Raw genomic sequence first — 20,580 nt, 5'->3', positions numbered from 1 at the left:
TTCAAAGCGATCGCGCAACCACCAACTGCGACTCCAGCCTTGAACTCCAGGCCGGGTCTTTATGTGCTGCTGTTGTGACTCCCGTCTCCCCTTCCCCCACCACCACTCCGCAGCCCCGTCTTCCTCAGATCCCACCGTCAACTCCTGGGCCCTCAGAGGCTCCATCTTCCTCTCACCCCAACCCTCCCCTCTCCATTGACACCCCCAGCCTCCCCCCCTCCCCCCTCTGATCCCAGCTCTCATCCGTGCCGGGTCTTTACCATCCCCTCCGACCTTCAACTGTCGGAGGCAGAACGCTCTGTTCTCAGTAAGGGCCTCACGTTTGTCCCCCTTCGCCCACACCTCAGCGAGTTCCGTGCTCGCCACGATGCGGAACTTTTCTTCCGCCGTCTCCGTCTCCGAGCCTACTTCTTCGGCAAGGACTCTTCCACCCCCACCGATGACCCCTTCTCCCATCTTCAACCCTCCTCTTCTTCATGGACACCCCGCTCTGGTCTTCTGCCTGCTCTGGATCTCTTTATTGCCAACTGCCGACAGGACATCAACCGTCTCGACTTCACCGCACCTTGTCCCCATTCCAACCTCACTCCTTCGGAACGCTCTGCTCTCCGCTCCCTCCGCACTAATCCTAACATTATTATTAAACCCACCGATAAGGGGGGTGCTGTTGTAGTCTGGCGTACTGACCTCTACCTTGCCGAGGCACAGCGACAACTCGCGGATACCTCCTCTTATTTACCCCTCGATCGTGACCCCACTAAGGAGCACCAGGCCATTGTCTCCCACACTATCAACGACTTTATCCGCTCAGGGGATCTCCCATCCACTGCTACCAACCTTATAGTTCCCACACCCCGCACTTCCCGTTTCTACCTCCTACCCAAGATCCACAAACCTGCCTGTCCTGGCCGACCTATTGTCTCAGCTTGCTCCTGCCCCACCGAACTCGTTTCTGCATACCTCGACACTGTTTTATCACCCCTTGTTCAATCCCTTCCGACCTATGTTCGTGACACTTCTCACGCTCTTAAACTTTTCGATGATTTTAAGTTCCCTGGCCCCCACCGCTTTATTTTCACCTTGGATGTCCAGTCCCTATATACTTCCATCCCCCATCAGGAAGGTCTCAAAGCTCTACGCTTCTTTTTGGATTCCAGACCTAATCAGTTCCCCTCTACCACCACTCTGCTCCGTCTAGCAGAATTAGTCCTTACTCTTAATAATTTCTCCTTTTGCACCTCCCATTTCCTCCAAACTAAAGGTGTAGCTATGGGCACCCGTATGGGTCCTAGCTATGCCTGCCTTTTTGTTGGGTTTGTGGAACAATCTATGTTCCGTGCCTATTCTGGTATCTGTCCCCCACTTTTCCTTCGCTACATCGACGACTGCATTGGCGCTGCTTCCTGCACGCATGCAGAACTCGTTAACTTTATTAACTTTGCCTCCAACTTTCACCCTGCCCTCAAGTTTACCTGGTCCATTTCTGACACCTCCCTCCCCTTTCTAGATCTTTCTGTCTCTGTCTCTGGAGACAGCTTATCCACTGATGTCTACTATAAGCCTACTGACTCTCACAACTATCTGGACTATTCCTCTTCTCACCCTGTCTCTTGCAAAAACTTCATCCCCTTCTTGCAATTCCTCCGTCTCCGCCGCATCTGCTCTCAGGATGAGGCTTTTCATTCTAGGACGAGGGAGATGTCTTCATTTTTTAAAGAAAGGGGCTTCCCTTCCTCCACTATCAACTCTGCTCTTAAACGCATCTCCCCCATTTCACGTACATCTGCTCTCACTCCATCCTCCCACCACCCCACTAGGAATAGGGTTCCCCTGGTCCTCACCTACCACCCCACCAGCCTCCGGGTCCAACATAACTTCCGCCACCTCCAACGGGATCCCACCACTAAGCATATCTTTCCCTCCCCGCCTCTCTCTGCATTCCGCAGGGATCGCTCCCTACACAACTCCCTTGTCCATTCGTCCCCCCCATCCCTCCCCACTGATCTCCCTCCTGGCACTTATCCGTGTAAGCGGAACAAGTGCTACACATGCCCTTACACTTCCTCCCTTACCACCATTCAGGGCCCCAAACAGTCCTTCCAGGTGAGGCATCACTTCACCTGTGAGTCGACTGGGGTGATATACTGCGTCCGGTGCTCCCGATGTGGCCTTTTATATATTGGTGAGACCCGACGCAGACTGGGAGACCGCTTTGCTGAACATCTACGCTCTGTCCGCCAGAGAAAGCAGGATCTCCCAGTGGCCACACATTTTAATTCCACATCCCATTCCCATTCTGACATGTCTATCCACGGCCTCCTCTACTGTAAAGATGAAGCCACACTCAGGTTGGAGGAACAACACCTTATATTCCGTCTGGGTAGCCTCCAACCTGATGGCATGAACATTGACTTCTCTAACTTCCGCTAGGCCCCACCTCCCCCTCGTACCCCATCTGTTACTCTTTTTAATGCACACATTCTTTCTCTCACTCTCCTTTTTCTCCCTCTGTCCCTCTGAATATACCTCTTGCCCATCCTCTGGGTCACCCCCCCCCCCCGTCTTTCTTCCCGGACCTCCTGTCCCATGATCCTCTCGTATCCCCTTCTGCCTATCACCTGTCCAGCTCTCGGCTCTATCCCTCCCCCTCCTGTCTTCTCCTATCATTTTGCATCTCCCCCTCCCCCTCCAGCTTTCAAATCCATTACTCACTCTTCCTTCAGTTAGTCCTGACGAAGGGTCTCAGCCTGAAACGTCGACTGCGCCTCTTCCTATAGATGCTGCCTGGCCTGCTGCGTTCACCAGCAACTTTGATGTATGTTGCTCCAAGTGTGTTCTATTGCTGCTAATACTTTTACAGTGTTGCGTGCATGTAACCAATACTTTCCCCAGTGTTACGTGTATGTTTCCCCAGGGTTGCGTGTAGTTTTTGGATCATTGGGACCTCTTTTGGCGCAGGAATGACCTGTACAAAAAGGACGGGTTACACTTGAATCCTAGGGGGAACAATATCCTAGCGGGGAGATTTGCGAGGGCTACTGAGGTGACTTTAAACAAGAATGGTTGGGGGGTGGGAATCAAATTAAAGAGACTAGGAGAGAGGAGGTTAGTTCACAACAGGGGGATGGGAACCAGTGCAGAGAGACAGAGGGGTGTAAAATGAGAGTAGAAGCAAAAAGTAGTAAGGTGAAAAGTAAAAGTGGCAGGCCGGCAAATCCAGGGCAAAAATCAAAAAGGGCCAATTTTCAACATAATTGTATAAGGGCTAAGAGAGTTGTAAAAGCGAGCCTGAAGGCTTTGTGTATCAATGCAAGGAGCATTCGTAACAAGGTGGATGAATTAAAAGTGCAGATTGTTATTAAGGAATATGATATAGTTGGGATCACAGAGACATGGCTCCAGGGTGACCAAGGATGGGAGCTCAACATTCAGGGATATTCAATATTCATGAGGGATAGACATGAAAGAAAAGGAGGTGGGGTAGCATTGCTGGTTAGAGAGGAGATTAACGCAATAGAAAGGAAGGACATTAGCCGGGAGGATGTGGAAACGATATGGGTAGAGTTGCATAACACTAAGGGGCAGAAAACGCTGGTGGGAGTTGTGTACAGGCCACCTAACAGTAGTAGTGAGGTTGGGGATGGTATTAAACAGGAAATTAGAAATGCGTGCAATAAAGGAACAGCAGTTTCTAATGAATCAACCTATAGCTGGAGAAGTATGACCCCCTCCTGTTAGACTGTTTGTGATAACTTACGCTTTTCATTCTTTCTTACTTCTCTTCTAATACTTGTGTACTTATATATCTGTTCACTTGTAATGCTACTGCAACACTGTGATTTCCTTTGGGATCAATCAAGTATCTACGTATCTGTATGTTATATGATTTATTAATAGTTGTAGTATTTTATTATCTTTACTAGCAAATAGAATTATTTGATTTAAACAGATAAGGAACATTCTGAATTGTCATTAGAAAAAACGTTTAGTGCCACTCTCTCAGTTTCTTCATCTTGGTCATTTCTATTCTTGTGGAGCTTCCTTCAGGGCCAAAGCTGCTGAAGTATTTTTCTCTTTCCTCAGCTGAAGATAATCTTAGAATCATAGTGACATAGGGTTATACAGCACAGAAAAAAGTATTTCAACGTACCACATCTAAGCTGAGCATCATGCTTATTCATACTGAGATTCAACTTGCCTGCATTAATTCCATATCTCTCTGTGCCCTGTGTTATGTACCCCGTAACTGGGTTGCCAAACCAGCAGAAATGGATCACTCAGTTGGAGTCTGGAGTACTAGAACTAAGAAAGTTTTATTAAAGAAACAAGCAACACAGTAATCGAAAGGATAATAAATGCAACAGTTCAGCGATGATAAACACACATGTGCACAGAATTAAGATAACAGCATCAATCAAGCTCTATCGTTGTCTAGGGGTAAATGACCAAATTTCAAAGTGACTCAAAGTTCAGTCCAGTTTAGTAGTTCAGTTCGCAGTAATCATTGCCATGGCGATGGACAATGTGGGGGGAGAGAGAGAGAGAACAAGAACAACTGATCATTCAGACACGGCTTCACTCACAGACCGGCGATATGGCTCACAAGCAGCTTTTGGGCGGGTCCTTGGTGATGTCACCTGAGGTCACCGACTGTGACCCCTCCTCCAGATGCGGTTGATCCTCTGCAGTGAACACGGCACCCAGGCAAGGGCGGACACACACCGGGTTCCCGCTGATCGTACCTTTCCACCCTGGCCGTTGTCTGGTACTTCCCATCGACTCGTGAGAGGCGTACCGCTTCCAGGGTCTCGTTACCTCGGGTGGCGTGTGTGTCCTGCCTTAGCGAACCTGTCCCTTTTTATCCCCCTGCTGGGGCATCGCCTGTCCACCACTTCAAACAGTTCAGGGTTCAAAGGGGGAGCCGCTCCAGACAGCTCTCTCTCCCGTCCCTTCATTACACATCTCCAGACGCTGCTCCATTGTTCCTTATCTCTCTTTCCCCTGAGGGCAGGTGGCAGAGCACTTGCTGATGTCACTGATGCTAACCCAGGCCAGCAAACATCTTAATTTTATGTGTATTCTCGTCACACCTGCTCATTCAAATACCTGTTCAGATGCCTCTTAAATGTTGATCCTGGTTTTTGCCTCCATCTCTTCTTCTAGCAGCTTATACAATACCATCTACATTTTGTGTGAAAATCCCTCAGAATTCCTTTAAGCTTTCTTCCTCACAAATTACACTTAGGGCTTTTGGATACAGACACATTACCATGGAAACGGTCTCTGGTCATCCACCCTATTTATGCCTCTCATAATGTCATATAGTAATAAGTGTCACAGCGGGACAGAGCAGAGAAAAGGACCTTTCAGTCCACCGTATCCTTACCAAACCTCTTGCTGATCTGCTCAAAAGTCACCACTCACTAGTCTTTATACTCCTATGCAATTGGCTATTCAAGTACCTGTTTGCTCAGTAAAATAATTGTATAAGATTTCACTATATCCTCTCATAGCAGGTTTCAGATATCAACCGTTCTCTGCCAAAACATATATTCCCCATAAATCCTCTTTAAACTGCTTCCTTTCACCTTTAATCTATGCTCTCCTGTTTTTTTGATTCTAACTACCCTGTCTACTGTATGCTTTCTATAATTTTATATGTCCTAGCCAGATTACACTCCAGAAAAAAATAAACCCAACCTATTCAATCTCTCTCCATGACTATACTCCTTCAATCTCAGTAGTATTGTGGTAAATCTCCTCTGCACACTCTCCAGGGCAATCACATATAGTATGGTTACCAGAACTACACATAGTACTCCAGGTATAGGTGAATCACATACTACCTGCGCTGTTATTTTCAGGGAATAATAGATTTGAAGCTAAAGGTCTCTTTGCTCTTTGTTCATCAATATTTCTTAGCACTCAACCATTTAATGTGTATGTCCCACCCCTATTTGACTTCCTAAAATGTATCATCTTGCTCTGGACAGGATTAAGTTCTATCTGCTACTAGTCTATCCAAATTTCCATCCGATCTATATCCTGCTACAGCCTCGAGTTCCTTCCTCACTATCCACAGCACCACCAATTTTCATCTCATCTAAAAACTGATGATTCATTCCTCCTACATTCACATCTAAGTTATTAATATGTATCACAAACACTGGTACACCAATAGTCACAGACTTCCAATTAGAAAAGCAACCTTCCAACAACCTTCTCTGCCTTTTTATCAGTGTGACAAAAGACCAAGTTATCAGAAGATTGATGCTGATAAGAGAGACAAAGAGAGAAACATTCCAAATGTTAATAAGAGACGAGAGAGTTTAACGAAAAGAGACACAGTTCCGAGTATTGTCAGACCTGTTGCTTTGAAGCTGAACTGTTTGAAGTTTGATGGACAGGCGATACCCCAGCAGGGGGATAAAAGGAACAGGTTCGCTAAGGCAAGACACACCACGACACCAAGAGATAACGAGACCCTGGAAGTGCGGTGTGCCCCCCCCCCACAAGTTGGTGGGAGTTTCGGAGGTCTGGTCACGGGACCGACCATAGACGCACAGGGTGAAAAGGTACGATCGGCGGGAACCTGGTGTGTGTGTCCACCCTTGCCTGGGTGCCGGGTTCACCGCAGAAGCACGATCGTATCTGGAATGGAGGGGTCACAGTCGGTGACCTCAGAAGAGATTAAAAGGGCCGTGCCGAAAGCTACTTGCGAAGAACAAAGGTCTGTCTGAATCCGATTTGCATATTCTCTCTCCAACGGCACAACAGCGATTGCTGCGAATTGTACTACGCTGAACTGAACTCTGCGTCACTTGAGACTGATCATTTTACCCCTAGACTGCAATAGAGCTTGATTGATTCCTATTACCCTAGTCCTGTGTACATGTGTGTTTTATCATTGCTAACCTGTTGCACTTATATCCTTATGATTAGAGTACTGTGTTACTTATTTCTTTAATAAAACTTTCTTAGTTCCAGTAATTCAGACTCCGACTAAGTGGTCCATTTCTGCTGGTTTGGCAACCAAGTTACAGGGTAGGTAACATCAGCAAGGCAACTTTTGAAAAATTTGCCAACTCATCTTGGATGTCATGTAAGTCTTCTAAGTCACCCTACCATTTAGTACCTTCTGGACCCTGGAAGCCCTGGAATAATATCACCAATGTGAATAATATCACCAAAGAGCCTTATGAAAGATCTTGAGAATCAACTGGAAAGAGAGGCGTACTAACACCAGTGTACTGGGGGAGGCCAACATGAGCAGCATCCCTACCACGATAAAGCAGCACTAACTCTGATGGATAGGTCATGTCACTCAGATGCTTAACTCATGTCTCCCCAAATGGATCCTTTACTCCCAGTAAAAGGAAGATCAGTGAGTTCTGGTGGGCAAAGGAAACACTTTAAAGATAACATCAAAATCAGCCTGAAGAAATTCTGAATTACAGCTGGAGGAAATCTGTTCAAGAGGGAGCTGCGCTATGCAAGGATGATCTCTGCTGTGCCACAGCGAGCATGCAGCTGTGAAAGGAGATACTGAACAATCAAAAGACCCAGCCACTAACCACATCCACCACTTACTCATGCCCCCACTTCACCAGAGTATGTGTATCCCAAATTGGCTTCGACAGCCACCGGAGGGCCCACTAACTGATAACCCCTTAAGAGAACATCATACTCAACTCAAGTGAGTACTCAAGTACACTACTACTACCTCATGCAGGACCTTGTCAAATGCCTTACTAAAGATTTGCTATACTTAGCACGTGCACATCAAAACATACATACATGCATAACATGCATACATCAAAACATGCATAATTTGCATCAACGACCAGCAGAGACCAAGGATGTAATGCAGAGAGCCCATAGGGTGTCATCATGCTCCTGGCACCTACATAGCATGCCTGCAACATAACAGACCCTAAGCCGTGCGTCTTTAGAATATGAGAGGAAAGCGGAGCACCGAGAGGAAACACACTCAGTAATGGGGAGAACGTAGAAATTCCTTGCAGTCAGTGATGGGAATTGAACCCCTATCACTGGAGCTGTGAAGAGTTATGCTAAATGCTATGCTACAGTGCTGCCCGTTTATTACCATGACATCTTCTTTGTTACCTCCTCAAAAAACTCAATCAAATTAGTGTTACTAATTGTTGCTGATCAGCCTATGCCTCTCCAAATGTACAGAAATCCTATCCTGAGGAATTTTCTCCAATAACTATTCTACAATTGACATATGCAAGGCTCACCTTCCTGTACTTAGCTGGTTATTACTGATCTCTACTGTTCTTTTTAATTCAAACAACATTAGCAGACTTCCAGTTTCCAATACCAACAAAAAGATGTAAAAATCTGTCAGATTAGGGTAGGCTTCTCACTTCTCCTAGCAGCCTAGGATAGGTCTCATACTGCCCTGGGGATTTATTAACCCTCATGCTTTCCATAATTGCTAACATCTCTACCTTCTAATACCAATGTCCTCCAAAAACATTAACCTCCCTGAACCCACTATCTTTCACAGTCTTCTTCTTAGTGAATACTTTTAAAAAGTATTAGCTTAGGACCTGGCTCACATCTCCTGGCTCCACTTATAGAGCATCAGTTTGGTTCCAGAGGGGACGCTGTCTCTCACTGGTGATCCTCTTCCTCCTGGTAATATGTATAGAATATCTTGGGGATCTCCTCAGACAAGGATATTTCATAACCACTCTTTGCCTTACTAGTTTGCTTCTCCAGTTATCCACTGGGAAAAAGGCTCTACCTGGGAGGTTAAATACCCATGTGTCAACTGGGTTTATATTTAACTATGTTAATTATAACAATGTAATCCCAATAACTTTATATCAATACTACGGTATGTTTATCATGATGAAACCAATAAAAAGATTGAAAAAGAAAAAGGCTCTATCTACCTTGCCTAAGCCTCTGACAAATACATATAATCCAATTTTGTACAACCTCTCCTTATAGCTAACACTCTCCATTTCAAACAGCATTCTGGTTAAACTATTTTGCACCCTCTCCAAAGCCTTCATAACCTTCTGTAGTGTGATAACCAAAGCTGCAAACAATATTCCATATGCAGCCAAATTAAAGTTTCATACAGCTGCAATACGACTTCCTGACTTTTATACTCATTGCCTTGATCGATGAAGGTAAACATGCTGAACATCTGCTTTATTGCCCATTCCATTTACTCAGATTTTGGTGCGTGGAAGCCCATCTCACCACCACCACTTCACCTTCACAACGGAGTTGACTGTGAAAAATTCTTTTCAGATGTTTGAAGATCATTAAGGAATATTTCTTTTGCTAGTAACATCTTATTTTAATAACAATATTATTTTGTGTCAAGAATAATCTACAATAACTTTTTCATGCTTTTAAGCATAGATTTTGGAGATGGCTCAGAGGCATGTAAACAGTAGACTATGAAGAATTAACATATTTTACTACATTGCTTGTATGGTCTGATCATTTTGATGCCCAGTTTCGGGAAGAATATATTTTTTTCAAGCATGCTGTCCTGTTTAGATTCATACAGCATGCAACAATCTCTTCAGCTCAACTCAATCATACTGACCAAGATGCCTACCTATAGTAATCCCTTATGCTTGCCAATATCCCTCTAAACCTTTCCAAATGATTTTTAAACATTGTAATTGTACCCACCTCTATCACTTCCTCTGGCAGCTCATTCCATATTCTTACCACACTCAATGTGAAAAACTTGCCCCTCGTGTCCACTTATAAATCTTTGCCCTTCTAATTTTAAACATGTGCCCTTACATTTTAGATCACCCTACACTGGGAAAAGGACTGTGGTTATCTATGCCCCTCATGATTGTATAAAATTCTAAAAGATCACCCCTCAGCATTTTTGCTCCAGGGATATCAGTCCCAGCAGATTCAATTGTCCCATTTAACTGAAGTCCTCTAGTCCAGTCAACCTTCCTTTTGATGAAGCAGTCCCCCAATTTGTTATGGGTCTTCCCAGTGTAGAGCCCGCTACGTCGGGAGCACCAGCTACAATAGAATTTATGAAAAATTATACATAAACGAAGACTGAAAAACAACTAATATGCAAGAGAGACAAATTGTGTAAATAAAAAATTAATACTGAGAACATGAATTGTAGAGTTATTGAAAATGAGTCTTTTCATTTCTGCAAATGAGTTTTTTAATTCTATCCTTCTGGATCAGCCTATCATATGGGACCTTGTCAAAAGTTTTTCTAACATCTATATAAACAACATCCACTGCCCTTCCCTCATCAGTCTTCTTTGGCACCTCATCGAAATACTCAGTTAAATTTGTGAGACGCGATCATCCATGAACAAAGCCATACTGGCTGTCCCTGACCAGTCCTCGTCTTTCCGAACGTAAATAAATTCTGCTCCTCAGACTCCTGTCCAATAATTTTCAAACCCATGATGTCTGGCTCGCAGTCTGTAGTTTATCAGCTTGTTCTTGCATCCCTTCCTAAATAAAGGCACCATCTTTGCTCTGTGGTAATGAGAAATAGGCCCGAGTGAAGAGATTTTGATGTTTGCACTGAGTTGATACTAGAGAATCTTTGGAGCTCAGATGAATTAACTGCTGTCTGAAGTCAAGAATCCATTTATTTTAAAGTGATGAATTATCATTCTGTCTGAGCAAAGCCTAGTACATTTGTGCAATATTTATCAGAAATATCTTAATACAAAATATTTAATTGTTGCTTTATCTCTGTTAACTTAAGCAAGAGAGTAGTAGAAATTAGGGTTCTAATGAACAAATCTCAATTGTGCTGCTCACATTTTTAAGTAGTATGATATTAGATGTAGAATGGAATTGTTACACTTGATTTTATATTGCAGTTTGGAGCACATTGTCACAAGTATATAAACGATGTGTATAACACAGAAGCAAATTGTCAATCCACATGCAATACCAAACTAATGGCTGCTGTGTAAAATTGGTTGACAAATTTCCAAATACCATTACGTATTAGAAAATACACTAGACATCAGGTCTGAACAGGCAGAACAAGATCTGTAATATTGCTAAGTGACTTCATTTATGAACTTCATAATCAACATTCAGCCATCAAACATGAATTGTTTTACACATCGAAGGCCTCATCTCATCCAAAGGGAATAGGCAGTGATGAGAGGAGGATTGTAGCAAGATAAACTAAATTATTGATGAATGTGTGTTGCCTGGGGAAAAGTACACACGCAGGACAACAAAGACTTTTACTGGTTTTAATTCCCTTATCGGTTTTCGATGTTTAAGTACCAGAAGAGGGTTGCGAAACAAAACAAATGAATTTACACCCAGTTCTTGCCGTTACATTCTTAGTTTAACTTTCGATCCACACCCTTGTGTATGAACAGAATTGCGTATGCAGCATAAAGATACCAGAACTAATACGGTACTAATACAATACAAATACGATAGTGGCAATCCTACTTGGATGGTGAGGAACTTGGTATAAGCCACGCTACCCAGCTTTGATTTCTTCACTCGTGGAAATCTTTCCTTACCATGCCTAGCACACTCTGGGAAGAACCCAATTCCAACACCTTACCACGTCTTCAGCAGAAAGCAAAATGGTTTCCCCACTATCCCGCGCGTGTGTAATGACATCACTGTGTCCCTTAAAGGCACAGACAACTATTCTAGCATTACCTGGATGGATGCCTAAGTACACTTTTAACAATACTGATTTAGATCTGATGGTCACCCGGTTACATGTGTACCCTCACACAGTTTCTTGAAAATATCTATTGCTGCAACCCACTTGCGGTGTCAAGTGTGTTATTGCCACAGGATGTCCAGACTCTGACCTACTCTGGTAATCATGATCAGAGACATGCGGAAAATGAGAGAAGCCTTCTGGCAGTACCAACCTTTAGGTCCCAAGGCTTCATCTGTACCACCATCTGCAGGCTAACAGAAGGAACTATGGACAATGCCCTCCTTTCTGCTGTCTGCGGCCAAGAACTCCCTTCCCCTGCATCTTACTGCACTTCATGGAAGAGCAGGGGCAATAATACCAGCTTGATATTTCGGTGGTTCATGGTAACAAAAATCCAATGCAGCCAGGAGATTAGGATGGGCAATTTCTGCAGGCCTGGACAATCTGGTCTTAAGTGTTTTCCATGAGAAAGCAGGCAAATGCTCATCAAGAGCAGGTAAATGTTCTCCGGTTATGTGTCAAATATGTATCCCTACACCAATAATATTAAATGCATCTTTAAACAGTAAGAATAGAAGCAGAAATAAGCTGTTCTGCCCCTTGTGCAGCTTTGGCAGATCTGTGATTCCAAAATAACGGATCGGTCTCCAAGGACAACTCTTCCCTCTGTTCCCTGCTCACCCTGGACCCCACTTCATTCTGAAACTAAATCTAGTAATGTTTATTTCACATACAAAATTCTCAATGGACATGACAGAATGGGTACATAGTTGATAGTTGAGGTGACTGGAACCAGGAAGCAAAATTTCAAAACAAGGGTTACTCATTCAAGACTGAGAAGAGAAGAATTTTTTGGGGGAAATCACCAACTAAGAGGGCTTTGAAACTCAGTTGGTGAGTGTATTCAAGGCAGAGGTTGACATGTTAGAGAAGGAATCAGGTAATATGACATTAGTTGAAGGAAGTTAGAACTCAGGTAAAAGAACAAGCATCAACTTGCTGAATGGAGGAGCTCCAACAAAGGACTTGCATTTGCATTTTTTAGTAAAAGAAAACACACTATTTGTACTATTGATTGCTTTATCAACAAATTAACTCTCATTGATTCATCATACAGATTCATGGACACTCAGATTGTCTGAACACCTATACATGTCAATTTCTTACCATTTAATAAATACTTCCCTTTTCTATTTTTACAACTGACCCCTTAGCTTCTCACATTATGTTCCTTCGGCCACAACTTTGCCATTGATTCAGCTGACATCTCCATGAATCTATGTGATGTCCTCTCACATTCCATACTGTCATGTTGTTTTGTGTCATCAGTAGAGATGGATATATTAAAACTAACCTGTTTTCTACTTCAGTTCTCATGAAAAGTATTGTGTAAAATGCTAACTCTGATTCACTTTCCACAGATGCTTCCTGAATTCTGGAGTGTATCCAGCACTTTCTGTACTTATGTTGATGTATTTCACTTGTTCCCTTCATGCAAGTCAATGATTTAACAAGGTGAACTCTGGAGATCCCAGCAACTAACACCATCCAAGAACAAAATAAGCATGGTACTATAAGCTGGCCCACATCCCATAAAAGAATATGAAAACTGACAGCAAATATTTACCTTTCTTAAATCCATAACACAAAAGAAATTTCTTTCATCTTTGCATTTTGCTTCACTGAGCTAAAGATAATTAGGACCATCAGGAATTTTTTCTAACCAATATGACATTTATTGACCATTAAATCAATTGTAACCAGCTTTTAAAAACTCCATTACAATGTACTTTTTTCTGCTTTTGTTTATTTTTATCCCAGATTTTGTTTTATCTATGAAGACTATTCCAAGTAACAGTAAGTTATCAAAGGCAGTAAAACTGACCTGCATCACTGAAACAAAAGCTGTTTGTACTGTTCAGTCATCAAGGCCAGGAAATGGTGGGTACAAAGAGGAAATCTGTAGAAGGGTAAAACATGTTTTTAAGCAAGGTACAGAGGGAGGGAGAAATAAGAAAACTGCATGTAAGTTGATGGTCACCATAGGCAATGACTTAAAAATGGCATTTGCAGATTTTCTATTGGAAAAGCTCCATTCAATTAGGGCTACAAATATCATTTATTTTAACTGTATTAACGCACATATCTTTAAGCAATACAACACTGAAATACTGAAAAAAATTGACAATAATTATCTGAGATACCATACCCACAGTGAAATAATATTTAGTAAGTGGTATACAAACTTCTAGATATGTCATGTCTGTCTGTGCATAATTGGTTCACCTTTACATATGTATTTACTCTCTCTGTCATGCCTTTGCTTAACAGGAACCCAGCCCTGTACTTAGTGTTCCAGGTGAAACTTTATCAGAACCCTGCTTAATTGCATATGACATGAGACATAGCAACAGAATTAGGCCATTTGGTCCATCAAGTCTGCTCTGCTATTTACTCATGGTTTATCCTTTTCTCCCCCTCCTCAGCCCCACTCCCGGCCTTTTCCCTGTAACCTTTGATACCATGTACAATCAAGAACCTGTCAAACTCTGCCTTAAATACACCCAACGACCTGACTTCCACAAATGTATGTAGCAACAAATTCCAGAAATTCACCACCCTGGCTAAAGAAATTTCTCGATATCTCTGTTTCAGAATCAGGTTTATTATCACCGGAATGTGATGTGAAATTTGTTAACTTAGCGGCAGCAGTTCAATGCAATACATAATCTGGCAGGGAGAGAAAAAATAATAATAATAAATAAAATGAAACACAATAATAAATAAACAAGTAAATCAATTACGTATATTGAATAGATTTTTAAAAATGTGCAAAAACAGAAATGCTGTATATTATGTAGCCCCCTGGTAAGCGTCAGGCTCACTCAACTCGCTTTCGTCTAGGGGGAGCAGCCTTCGGCCCCTCCAAACTGGTAATCAAGTTTGTGTGGATGCTGTGTGATGTACCCCATCCCGCCAAATAACAGACAATACACCATACGCGATTAAATGATTACACTTCATAGATCTTACTGGAACTATGTAATTAATAGAGATAAAATATAAAAGGAAAATAAAAAGCGCCAAACTTGTCAAAGTTCAACCACTTCGTGCACAACAGTTGGAGCTCAATTAACGGAGTCTTCTTTCCACCATTCGATCCCCTCCGACCTCCTTGACCCGCCACCTGGGACCAACCACGATGGTCGACCAGATACTCCACACGAGTCTGTCTTCGTCTCCTCTCCTCCCCAAAACCTTGGGCCTCGGACTCCTGCTCAGGGTCCATTCTGCCGCCCAGCTTACAGCATCGCGTCTTCTCTCTCTGTCCCCATCTGCCTTCTACCCCAAAGCCCGCGAAAAATGATAGCTTACAGACACACAAGAAAGAATAACATCTATCCCAATTGGTTTGTTCTCACTCTTATCAATAATATAACCCAAACGAGCAGAGTGAGAGAGGGAACTCCTTACATCGCAGTTATTATTACAGAAAAGCCATTTTAATTATAACATAACAAGGAAGCCATTTTGTTAGCCTTCGCAGTAACATACAAGAAGAAACCCCTTACAATTAAAAAAAGAGAGGTAGTGTCCAAAGCTTCAATGTCCATTTAGGAATCGGATGACAGAGGGGAAGAAGCTGTTCCTGAATTGCTGAGTGTGTGTCTTCAGGCTTCTGTATCTCCTACCTGACGGTAACAGTGAGAAAAGGGCATGGCCTAGGTGCTGGAGGTCCTTAATAATGGACGCTGCCTTTCTGAGACACCGTTCCCCAAAGAGGTCCTGGGTACTTTGTAGACTAGTGTGCAAGATGGAGCTGACTAGATTTATAACCTTCTGCAGCTTCTTTCGGTCCTGTGCAGTAGCCCCTCCATACCAGACAGTGATGCAGCCTGTCAGACTGCTCTCCACAGTACAACTATAGAAGTTTTTGAGTGTATTTGTTAACACGCCAAATCTCTTCAAGCTCCTAATAAATTATAGCTGCTGTCTTGCCTTCTTTATGACTGCATCAATATGTTGGGACCAGGTTAGATCCTCAGAGATCTTGACATCCAGGAACTTGAAGCTGCTCACTCTCTCCACTTCTGATCCCTCTATGAGGATTGGTATGTGTTCCTTCATCTTACCCTTCCTGGAATCCGCAATCAGCTCTTTCGGCTTACTGACGTTGAGTGCCAGGCTGTTACTGTGGCACCACTCCACTAGCTGGCATATTTCACTCCTGTAAGCCCTCTCGTCACCACCTGAGATTCTACCAACAACGGTTGTATTGTCAGCAAATTTGCAGATGGTATTTGAGCTATGCCTAGCCACATAGTCATGTGTATACAGACAGTAGAGCAGTGGGCTAAGCACACACCCCTGAGGTGTGCCAATGTTGATCGTCAGCGAGGAGGATATGTTATCAGCAATCTGCACAGACTGTGGTCTTCCGGTTAGGAAGTCGAGGATCCAATTGCAGAGGGAGGTACAGAGGCCCAGGTTCTGCAACCTCCTAATCAGGATTGTGGGAATGATGATATTAATTGCTGAACCATAGTTGATGAACAGCATCCTGACATAGGGGTCTGTGTTGTCTCGGTGGTCTAAAGCCGTGTGGAGAGCCATTGAGATTGCGTCTGCCATTGACCTATTGTGGCAACAGGCAAATTGCAATGGGTCCAGTTCCTTGCTGAGGCAGGAGTTCAGTCTAATCATAACCAAACTCCTAAAGCATTTCATCACTGTTGATGTGACTGCTACCGGGCGATAGTCATTAAGGAAACCCACATTATTCTTCTTTGGCATTGGTATAATTGTTGCCCCTTTAAAGCAAGTGGGAACTTCTGCTCATAGCAGTGAGAGGTTGAAAATGTCCTTGAATACTCCCGCTGGTTGGTTGGCACAGGTTTTCAGAGCCTTACCACGTATTCCATTGGGAGATTCCGTCTTGCGAGGGTTCACTCTCTTTAAAGACAGTCTAACATCAGCCTCTGGGACAGAGATCACAGGGTCATCAGGTGTAGCAGGGATCTTCACAGCTGTAGTTGTGTTCTCTCTTTCAAAGCGTGCATAGAAGGTGTTGAGTTCATCTGGTAGTGAAGCATCACTGCCATTCATACTATTGGGTTTCGCTTTAGAAACATAGAAACATAGAAAACCTACAGTACAATACAAGCCCTTCGGCCCACAAAATTGTGCCGAACATGTCCCTACCTTAGAAATTACTAGGCTTACCCATAGCCCTCTATTTTCCTAAGCTCCATGTACCTATCCAAAAGTCTCTTAAAAGACCCTTTTGTATCCGCCTCCACCACTCTTGCCAGCAGCCCATTCCACCCACTCACCACTCTCTGTATAAAAAACTTACCCCTGACATCTTCTCTGTACCTACTCCCCAGAACCTTAAACCTGTGCCCTGTTGTGGCAGCTATTTCAGCCCTGTGAAAAGCTTCCTTTGTAGGAAGTAATGTCTTCCAGTCCCTGCCAGAGTTGCCGTGCATCTGATATCGCCTCCAACTTCATTCGAAATTGTCTCTTCACCCTAGAAATTGCCCTCCACAAATCATACCTGGTTTTCTGGTACAAGCCTTGGTCACCAGACTTGAATGTCACAGATTTAGCCTTCAGCAGATGATATACCTCTTGGTTCATCCATGGCTTTTGGTTTGGGAATGTACAGCAAGTCTTTGTAGGCACACACTCATCCACACAGGTTTTAATAAAGTTGGTAACAACTGCAGCACACTCATCCAGATTCAAAGGTGAATCCCTGAATACAGTTCAGTCCACTAATTCAAAGCAGTCCTGTAGGCGCTGCTGTGCTTCCCTTGTCCATACCTTCTTGGTCCTCACTGCTGGTGCTGCAGTCTTCAGTCTCTGCCTATACTCAGGGAGTAGAAGTACAGCTAGGTGATCAGACTTCCCGAAGTGAGGGCGTGGAATAGCATGGTAGAATAGCATTCTTGATGGTGGTGTAACGAAGGTGCAGTGTGTTTTTTCCACTGGTATTGCAAGTGATCTGTTGATGGTAATTGCTTAGTGATTTTTTTCAGACTGGCCTTGTTAAAATCTCCCAAAAACGATGGTGAAGGCGTTAGGATGCGCTGTTTCATTCATGTTGATCCCATTGCTCAGATCATCTGAAGCTTGCTTGACCTTGGCCTGAGGTGGAATGTAAACTGCTACCAGAATAGTCACCCCTCTATCCTGAGGCTGAGCCCTCTTGTCCTAGACTTGCCCACCAAGGGAAACATCCTTTTCACATCTACCATGTCCAGGCTTTTCAATATTCAAAAGGTTTCAATGAGACCCACCTTTTATCCTTCTAAATTCCAGTGATTGCAGATCTAGAGCAAACAAACGTTCCTTGTATGACAACCCTTTCATTCCTGGAATCATCCTTGTGAACCTGCTCTGAACCCTCTTCAATGCCTGCACATCATTTCTCAGATAAGGAGCCCCAAATGTTCATAGTACTCAAGGTGAGGCCCCACCAGTGCCTTAAGAGCCTCTGCATCACATCCCTGCTCTTGTATTCTAGACCTCTTGAAATGAATGCTAACATTGCAATGGCCTTCCTCACTTCCTCAACCACCAAGTTAACCTTTAGGGTGTTCTGCACAAGGACTCTCAAGTCCCTCTGCATCTCAGATTTTTTGATTTTCTCCCTTTAACTTATATTCACATTGTTTTAATTAAAGCCGACACACCATTGTACTGTTGATCATTTTATCTGCATATTAACTCTCATTGATTCATCACACAAATTCAATGAAACTCAGATTGTCTGAACACATATACATGACAATTTCTCACCATTTAATAACTACTTTCCGTTTCTATTTTTATAACTGACCCCATAGTTTCTCATATTATATTCCTTCAGCCACAACTTTGCCATTGACTCTGTTGACATCTCCATGAACCTTTGTCACATCCTCTCACACTCCAGACTGCAATCTCCTGATTGACCTTCTGAAGATAAGAATACAAAGTTTAATAATATGTACGATGAAATGCCTTGCTTTATAAAAATCCAGGAGAGCTGTCGTCATTGGAGACTGTATAGTCAGGGGAGCAGACAGGAGATTTTGTGGATGTGAGAAGGACACCCGCATGGTTTGTTGCCTCCCGGGTGCCAGGATCCGGGATGTCTCTGACCGGGTGCACGACATCCTGGTACGAGAGGGAAAGCAGCCAGAAGTCGTGATACATGTTGGTATCAACGACATAGGCAGGAAGAGGGATGAGGTCCTGAAGTGTGAGTTTCGGGAACTAGGCAGAAGGCTGAAGAACAGGACCTCAAGGGTGGCGTTCTCAGGATTGCTGCCAGTGCTACGTGATAGTGATGGTAAGAATTAGAGGAGATGGCAGTTGAATGCGTTGCAGAGGAGTTGGTGCAGGGGGCAGGGTTTTAGATTTTTCGATCATTGGGATCTCCTCTGGGGAAGGTGGGACCTGTACAGATTGGATGGGTTGCACCTGAACTCGAGGGGGAGCAATATCCTTGCAGGTAGGTTTGCTAGCATGGTTCGGGAGGGTTTAAACTAATTTGCGAGGGAGATGGGACCCAGAGCGATAGAGCAGTGAAAGAAGTGCATGGAGTAAAGCCAGATCTAACATATAGAGAGGCTTTGAGGAAAGAGAAGCAGAATAAACGGTGTAAAGACAGTAAGGTAGAAGGGTTGAAATGTGTGTAACTCAATGCAAGAAGCATCAGGAACAAAGGTGATGGACTGAGAGCTTGGATACATACATGGAATTATGATGTAGTGGCCATTACAGAGACTTGGCTGGCACCAGGGCAGGAATGGATTCTCAATATTCCTGGATTTCAGTGCTTTAAAAGGGATAGAGAGGGGGGAAAAGGGGAGGAGGGGTGGCAGATGGAGTTCAACCCAGAGAAGTGTGAGGTGGTACGCTTTGGAAGGACATACTCTAAGGCAGAGTACGAAGTAAATGGCAGGATACTTGGTAGTGTGGAGGAGCAGAGGGATCTGGGGGTACATGTCCACAGATCCCTGAAAATTGCCTCACAGGTAGATAGGGTAGTTAAGAAAGCTTATGGGGTATTAGCTTTCATAAGTCGAGGGATACAGTTTAAGAGTCGCGATGTAATGATGCAGCTCTATAAAACTCTGGTTAGGCCATAATTGGAGTACTGTGTCCAGTTCTGGTCACCTCACTATAGGAAAGATGTGGAAACATTGGAAAGGGTACAGAGAAGATTTACCAGGATGCTGCCTGGATTAGAGAGTATGCATTATGATCATAGATTAAGGGAGCTAGGGCTTTACTCTTTGGAGAGAAGGAGGACGAGAGGAGACATGATAGAGGTGTACAAGATAATAAGAGAAATAGATAGAGTGGATAGCCAGCGTCTCTTCCCTAGGGCACCACTGCTCAATTCGAGAGGACATGGCTTTAAGGTAAGGGGTGGGAAGTTCAAGAGGGATATTAGAGGAAGGTTTTTTACTCAGAGAGTGGTTGGTGCGTGGAATGCACTGCCTGAGTCAGTGGTGGAGGCAGATACACTCGTGAAGTTTAAGAGACTACTAGACAGGTATATGGAGGAATTTAAGGTGGGGGGTTATATGGGAGGTAGGGTTTGAGGGTCTGTAATGTGCTGTACTATTCTATGTTCTATTGCGAAAGGAGAGCAAAGGGTTTCTCACCATCTGATATTAACTCAACTAACATCAGCAAATGAAGTTACTCATTGTTATTTATAAGATAACACAAGACCTCAGTGGCTACAGCCTAAAGAAGGGGTTCTCAATCTGTTTTTGACACAGACCCCTACCACTAACTGGGGCATCTGCTCGCCCCAGGTTGGAAACCCCTGGCCCTAAAGTATCACCTTGGCTGGGAAGGATATTAAGTCTCCAAGTGACATG

General features: G+C 43.6%; 1 protein-coding gene across 1 annotated transcript in view; it reads right to left on the bottom strand.

The window, feature by feature from the left end:
* Positions 1-20,580, bottom strand: part of LOC134353322 (5-hydroxytryptamine receptor 2A-like) — a 337,337-nt gene that overhangs the window by 215,848 nt on the left and 100,909 nt on the right. The window contains exon 2 of the mRNA XM_063061358.1: positions 13,581-13,655. The gene's annotated coding sequence lies outside the window, so the exon portion shown is untranslated. The remainder of the gene's footprint in view (positions 1-13,580; positions 13,656-20,580) is intronic.

Source organism: Mobula hypostoma, chromosome 10 (genome assembly GCF_963921235.1).
Source record: "Mobula hypostoma chromosome 10, sMobHyp1.1, whole genome shotgun sequence".
NCBI lineage: Eukaryota > Metazoa > Chordata > Chondrichthyes > Myliobatiformes > Myliobatidae > Mobula > Mobula hypostoma.
The sequence above is the reverse complement of the archived record's forward strand: the minus strand, read 5'-3'. Positions and strand labels throughout refer to the sequence as shown.